The 7947-nt window shown below is 37.2% G+C and overlaps 1 long non-coding RNA gene across 9 annotated transcripts; it reads right to left on the bottom strand.

Annotated features, from left to right (window-relative positions):
- Nucleotides 1–866: 866 nt before the first annotated feature.
- LOC112490412 (uncharacterized) lies at nt 867–7125 on the bottom strand. 9 transcript variants are annotated; one of them, XR_007239126.2, is made up of 9 exons: nt 6661–7125; nt 5899–5941; nt 5731–5782; nt 5581–5628; nt 5388–5454; nt 5237–5279; nt 5066–5145; nt 4858–4902; nt 867–4716 (listed from the first exon to the last, which is right to left on the bottom strand). It is a non-coding gene; the product is annotated as an uncharacterized LOC112490412 (long non-coding RNA). The 9 variants fall into 9 exon arrangements; XR_007239127.2 differs by having other exon boundaries at nt 4858–4905; XR_007239123.2 differs by having other exon boundaries at nt 5066–5279.
- Nucleotides 7126–7947: the final 822 nt, after the last annotated feature.

The following is a 7947-nucleotide window of genomic DNA, read 5'->3' on the forward strand; positions in this document are numbered from 1 at the left end:
CCGGCGCATCGGAGGTCCGGTGGCCGTGAAATTTGGTGGGCTGGCCGGAAATGAGGAGGTGGTGAGGGATCGCTGGCGCGTGTGGCCGGAAAACGGCCGAAAAGGGGTCAAACGGTGGTGGCTGGCAGTGGAGGGAAAAATCGCTGCCGAGCTTCGGCGCCTCGATCCGTGCGCGTCCGGCGGCTGGCGGTCGTGAGATTTTGGGGTTTGGCCGGAAATGAGGAGAGGCTTCCGTCTGGTCGGCGCGTGTAACAAGAATCGATCGGAAAATTGGTCGGAATCCGACGGCCGATCGATTTCTCTCTCTCTCTCTCCCTTCTCTCTCTTTCTCTCTCTTCCCCGAGATTTTTGTCAAATAAAAACCACAATGGTGACACTGTTCATCCACGTGGACCAATCAGGTGACGACACGTGGTATTTCACTGTTCATCGACTCAAAAACATTAAAATATTACGGTATCCGGCAAAGTTCACGCGTTTATAACTTTTTAACCGGAAGTCCGTTTTAAGCGTGCCACTAGTCTGTGAACTCGTATCGACGAGCACTTCACAACCATGCATGAGTCAAAGCTCATTTCCCCATAAATAAAAAGTCAACTCCGGCACCCCTTGGACAGTTTGGATCTCAACTTGTTTTGCTCATAACTTTCAAACCATAGCTCCGTTTTCAACGTGCTACTAGTCTACGAACTCGTGCCAACGTGTACTTCGTAACGGTACCTCAGTCAACCTAGAATTCCATCCGGATCAAAAAGTCAATTTTTGACCCCTTCGATCAACGATCAACGGTCAAAGTCAACAGTCAACAGTCAACCTCGATCAACGTGCAAAAATTCCGACATGGTTCGGGACGGAGTGTTACAAATAAGTTCTTCACAATTTGTATAATTCTGCCATTTGGTCCAGCTAGAAGCATGTCATCTACATATAACAGTAGATACACTGCTTTATCTGTCATAGGATCTTTAAAATATAAACAGCTGTCAAAATTACTTCTTTCAAAACCAGATTTCACCACAAATGAGTCAAAACGTTTATACCACTGCCTTGGTGATTGCTTAAGTCCATACAGTGATTTCTTAAGCAAGCACACCAAATCTCCACCTTTCCCTTTAATCTCAAAACCTTCAGGCTGCTTCATATATATTATTTCTTCCAATTCACCATGGAAAAAGGCAGTCTTGACAGCCATTTGTTCTAATTCCCATTCAAAATGAGTCACTAATACCAATATGACTCTTATACTTGTATACTTCACAACCGGTGAAAAAATCTCATTGTAGTCTACTCCTTCCACCTGAGTAAACCCCTTGGCCACTAATCTGGCCTTGAACCTCACTGATTCAGATTTAGACATGCCTTCCTTGACCTTGTAGATCCATTTACAATCTATAACTCTTTAATTTGTTGGTGTTGGTACTAAGTCCCAAGTACTGTTCTTATGGAGAGATTCCATTTCCTCCTTCATGGCTTCTTTTCATTTTGCTGATTTCTTAGATTTCACTGCTTCTTTGTAACTCCTTGGCTCATTATCAGTGAGCTCTTCGAATGCCATCAAGGCATAAGCTATGTAGTCTGCATAACTGTACTTCCTGTTTGGTTTCACTTTCCTCTTAGCTCTATCTCTTGTCAGCAAATAGCCAGGTGATGCTATATTTTTGTTTCTTGTACTTGGTGATTGCTGTTGGGTGTGATCATCTTCAGAATCTTCATCAGACTAAGCAGGTGTTAGTTTTTCTGGTTCATCACCTCTTGCAGGTTCATTTACTCCTTCTGAAGTTGGCCTTTCATCCAAATCTTCACTATCTTGGTTTTCCACCTCAGGAAACAGATTTAAACTTCTTGTCTCCACTTTGTTGCTCATTTCATCACCTACACTGTTAGTATCTTTGCAAGGCATAGAATTTTCATCAAAAATGACATCTCTACTAATAATGACTTTAAAACCTTTACTTTCTCTATCCCAAAGCCTATAGCCTTTAATTCCCTGAGGGTAGCCTAAGAAAATACATTTCAAACTCCTAGGTTCAAGTTTCCTTTCAGATTGATGGACATATGCAGCACCGCCAAAAATCCTCAGCTTGCTATAATCAAGCTTCTTACCAAGCCACATTTGTTCAGGAGTTCTAAAATTTAAAGCTGTAGAAGGTCACAAGTTCACCAAATACATGACTGTCATAACAGCCTCACCCCAAAATAGCTTAGGTAACCCAGATGACACTAGCATGCATCTTACCTTATCAAGTAAGGTTCTATTCATTCTTTCAGCCACACCATTTTGCTGTGGTGTGTATTTCACAGTTCTATGCCTTAAAATACCATTTGACTTGCAAAAGTCATCAAATTCTCTATTGCAAAACTCAAGACCATTGTCTGTTCTTAAAATTTTAACAGTTTTGCTGGTTTGATTTTCAACCAGCAATTTCCACTCTTTAAACCTTGAAAAAACCTCATCTTTAGTCTTTAACAAGTATATCTAGACTTTTCTAAAATAATCATCAATTATAGACAAAAAATATCTGTTTCCACTCTGTGTTTGCACCCTAGCAAGTCCCCACAAATCAGCATGAACATAGTCTAAGACAAATTTGGCCCTATTTGAGCTCAAATTAAAACTGAGCCTGTGTTGTTTGCCTAAAATGCAGGTTTCACAAGACTCTGAATTACTGACTACATCCTTATCAAAAACATTTTGTTTATTCAAGTAATACAGGCCTTTTTCACTAATGTAGCCTAATCTCTTATGCCACAAAGCAGTTTTATCAGCAGGTGAACTTATAGAAGCATTACTCGAATTGACTAATATCTTACCAAGTAAGACATATAGGCCATTTTTCTTCTGACCCTTCATTACTACAAGTGATCCTCTGGTCACTTTTATGACACCATTCTCTGCTTTACTGGACAAACCAGATTCATCTAACATGTCAAGAGAAATTAAATTTTTCTTCAAATCAAGCACATGCCTTACTACAGTAAGAGTCTTAATGGTACCATCTACTAACTGTAGCTGCACATTACCAATGCAAGTTACTGAACAAGATCGATTATTGCCTAACAAAACTTGGCCACCATCACACTTAGTATATGAGTTGAAACAACTCAAATCAGGACACATGTGAAAAGAGCAGCCAGAATCCAACACCTATTCAATGTGATTTTGGCTTGTGGACACTACCAAGACTTCTGCATGTTCTAAACCAGTGTAGGCCACTGCTAAATCTCCAGATTCTTGACTCTTTTCTTTCTCATCTTTCTTCTTCTTAAAACAATTTTTAATAATGTATCCCTCTCTCTTACAGTAATAGCACCTCCTACCCCTGGTTCTAGATTTAGACCTGAAATTCTCCCTAGACTTACTCTTGTGGTCACAATGACCCCAACTTCGAGTAGCACTCCTACCCCTCACAGTAAGTCCTTCACCTTTGGATTCAAACTTCAATTCCAAATCTCTAGATCTAAAGGCACTTACAACAGTATCTAAGGTCAAGGAGTCCCTACCATACTTAATAGAATTCTTTACTTCTCTATAAGTTTCAGGCAATGAGTTTAATAAGATCACAGCATGATGTTCATCATCAAAAGTAACCTTACAATTTGCAAGGCTTAAGATTAAACGATTAAAGGCATCAAGATTTGCGTCTAAATACTTAGTAGTATCCATCTTAAAGCCAAAAAATTGCTCAAGTAAAAGAATTCTATCAGGTAAGGATCTTATCAAGTAAAGCTGTTCAAGCTTTTGCCACATTTGAGAAGTAGTACTTACATCATCGACTTGCCTTAGAACACTATCAGAGAGATGCAATATAATTGTGCTCATTGCAATCTCATCAATCTCATGCTTCTTTTCATCAGTAACATCAGTAGTATAAATTCCATCGATTGCCTTAGCCACCTTCATCTACACCAGTACTGCTCTCATTTTCTTGAGCCACAACAAGAAATCTCCTTTGCCATTGAAAACATCAATTTTCAATTTTGTAGACATTCTTGACTTCTCAGAAAATTGAAGACCCTCACAAAGATGATTCTCACAGAAAAATATAAAAACCAAGTATCAAGAACACTTAACCAAGCTCTGATACCACTGTTGGAAATCAGAACTAACAAACAACACAAATCTATTGAGGTTCGGCCAAGATAGCCTACGTCCTCGTTGCTCTACCGAGACCTTCTGATCTCTTATTAATCTTGCAACAATTACAGAGAAAACAACACTTGTACACAATCTGGTTTTCACACAGAAAACACAACCAAAACCCGAAGCCCCTTTCTACACCCTTCCTATTTTGTGTATTCAATCTAATTCACTCAGAGATTTTTCACAAAGAAAAATGAACACAATAGAAGAAAATGTAGAACACGAATCTTGGAGCTCCTCTCTCTTTCTCAATCTTGAAGAAAAACTGGTATTTCTATTACTTGGCTCGAAGAGGAAGAGTTCTGTATATATATATTGCATAACAGCTTCAAAACGACGTCGTCCAACTTATCATGAGGAATCACTTAGATTAAGACATGTAGCTTGCAGTTATTCTATTATAATAGGCTTGAAATGACCACTTTGTCCTTCTTTATTTCCAAGTAAATGAAACGATGTGTTTTGCCCTTCTGCTACTTAATCATCGAGTCTGAGAAATCACACCAGCTTAAATCCTCTCCAAGTGTTGACCATACACACCAGAAACTTTGCAAGATTGAATTTGTGGATTAAATCTTCACAAATTGCAAACACTATTTTCAGGTTTTAAAGTAAAATGTGAGAATATATAAAAGAAGGAGGAAAAAATAAAGTATCCAGAAGTAAAAAAAGAAGAAATAGCAAAATGTTTAACAACCCACTTAGAATCTAAATACCTTAGGCATTACTTTCCCATATACCGCATTACTGCCATCATTAACCTGCTAAACAAAACATAAGAAAACAAAAACTACAATAAAAATGAATTGCAGACACTATTTTCAGGTTTTAAAATAAAAAGGAGATGAAGAAGAATCGAAGCATCCAAAAGTAAAAAGAGAAGAAATATCAAAATATTTAACAACCCAATTAAAATCTAAATACCTTAGGCATGGGAACTGTTGAGTTTCACAAGTACATAGCGGTCAACATTACTTGTTTATCTGTCCAACAATTTTTTTTAACTGAAATCAAAGGCAATGAAACATTAAAAGCTTCACAATAAGTGAACTGATATGTATAAAACATAGTAATGCAATCAGAAAGTGCTGATACCTCTATCTCTACCTCTACATTTGGCCAGGACTGCATATTGATCCTATCCAATTGCCATATAACAATGGATTCCAGTAAAGCTTACACAAAATACACTGGCAAGTCTGTAAATGCAAATTTAGGAACAATTAACCATAGTTTCCTATTATACCTGTTTGGAGAAAACTGAGAGTAGTTTCTAATGGGAGGTACAATCCGTGACAGGGTATCAGACATTCCTGAGACAAAAACTTGCATTTACAAAGACTTTCAAGTAGGGAGAGGCTAACATATATAAGAAGATAAGCTGCAGAAGCATAACAAATTTTATCCTTAGTTTGCATATTTAAATTTTCTTTACTTACCACAGTTGCACCATCCCCAATCATGACTAGTATCTTATAGTTGAGAACCTGAAATAGCGGTTGAATCAGCTCTGTAAACATCATAGACATAAAGTAGAACATGATAAAAATGAAATGCATTTCTTTAGTTGGCCACAAAGAAAACATTACCAACTTGACCATAAAGAAAATAATTTTCTTGCTGCCTAGGAAGTGTGGTCACCTGTGCACATGGAATAAATGCATTCTTACAGTGTTTTTATCATCAGTTCAGCCCACATGCAAGTAAGATAATAACAACAAATAAACTCCAGAAAACAAAAGAAATCGTTTACAAACCTTTAATAAATCACTAGTAATAGGAACATCCACTTCTTAATTCCTGAAAGATCAAATTTCCTGGTTAGATTACAACAGTAAACGGCATGCTTATAAACAGTCAAAAACTGACAACAAGAGCCATTAACTCCATTCCAAGTCCAACCTTTTGAGAGACAACTTCTGTATCAATTTGAACAAAACAAGCAGACTTCATTTACGACATTTACCAACTAGCAACACAATCAAGAGAAAATTTTGGAATTAAAGCCGAAATACCACTGCCTACTAGATTTACACCCTTCTTCCTCTCATGATTAGATAGATGTCTTCCTAATAGCATGGGCTTGAAACTTTCTTTATGGGTTAAAACATTGTACATCTACATTCATCTTCGGGTTTAGATCTCTCTAAAAGTTCCACAAACTCTGTAGTGAGACAAACATTCAGATAAGGTAAGGGAAGCAACTTCACAAATTAATGGAGCAAAATTTAGCATCAAAGACCATTCTTTTCCATTTCTTTTCCCCCTTAATTTGTATGATTAAGCAGAGAGTGCATTAAAATTGCTATAGTTTATGCTTAATTCTGTAGATATTGGTTTTGGGAGAGATATATATAATTGCCCTGAATCCCGCCATTAGTACAACAAATATTAAAAATAAATAAATAAATAAAGCCTTTAATACGGTTATGTTTGTTACAAAAATACCCCATTGGCAAAAAAGTTCACAAACGATGAAATAGGGAGTGGAGAATTAAAATAAAAATAAAAATTACCACCTGGACGAAAGTTCATTGTAGACTTCTTTCACTTCTTCTGTAGAAGAATACTCTTTATACCCAGAACTGCAAAGCACAAACCAAACAACCACTATCAGAGCATTAAACAGACAGAAAGAAGAGAGAGAGAGAGAAATGTTTCGAGTGGAATGGAAAAACAATTCGTCATGATAAGAGGGAGGGAATGATTTGGGGCAAAGGTCGAGAGAGTCGGGGAATCAGAGAGGAATGTTGGGAATTTTCCTTTTCTGAAATGGCTGAAAAGGATTACTCGGTCCAATGGCGGTCTTGCTTCGTCACCGGAAGCGTGGACCCTCCTACATTGAGCGCATCAACCAAACGGGGTGGGGAGACGATCACTGAGCGTACGATCATGACCCTGTTCGATTTCTGAAGGGAGAGATCAAACAAATGCTGCTACCGAGTTCACCTGAATCCCTGCGTAGTTGGAGACGATCAAAGACTCTAGGGGGATGGAGATACTGGGTGAAATGAATAATGCTGAGCTGAAAGCCTGAAACAAGCCCGGTACACGGAGGGTGGTGGACTTGGGAGGCTGAAGTGGGTGGGTGTTTTAGTTCAGCGTTTTCAGTGACTTCGAAAAAAATTTCGCTTTGTTGGACTCGGCCAATATTTTTGGGAATCGATCCCCTAAACGCAGTGTTTTAGGACTCCAAAAACATATTGACAGCTTTCTTTTTGTCACTGTTGGAGCTGAACAGGTCAACTCCATTTGTGTAGGTGACAGAGAAAATTTCAACACAAATTTTTCAAAAAATTGGAAGGATAATTGGCGCCTAATTTCTTTTTTCTTTTTTTGACAATTGTGGATGGGTGAAACGTGATACTGTCCATGATAATGGAAATTGTCTAGAATTTGTTATCATTGGGATATTTTTATTAATAATAGAAATTTTGCGACTGCAGCGTTTCGTCCTTGTTTATATTTGATTTTCAATATTAATTATTGATTGTTAATTTAATGGTTAAGATCGTTCGGATAACAAAAAATATTAATAATAAAAAATAAGTAAATTCAATTTACACACTCTGACATATAATTACAGTGTTAAAAAAACAAGCACACACAAACATTCAACTAAAACAATCAAAGAATCCGTATCCATAGGGCAAACCTATGAGTACAAAAAGAAATAAAGTTATGAAATAAATTAATTTACTGTGCATTATAAAAAAATTAAATTATCAACTATTGAAGTGAAAGAAAAGATTTAAAAAAGAATATGGATTAAACTAGATTAGTAACAAATAAATCTTTTATATAGA

Source organism: Ziziphus jujuba, chromosome 10 (genome assembly GCF_031755915.1).
Source record: "Ziziphus jujuba cultivar Dongzao chromosome 10, ASM3175591v1".
Taxonomy (NCBI): domain Eukaryota; kingdom Viridiplantae; phylum Streptophyta; class Magnoliopsida; order Rosales; family Rhamnaceae; genus Ziziphus; species Ziziphus jujuba.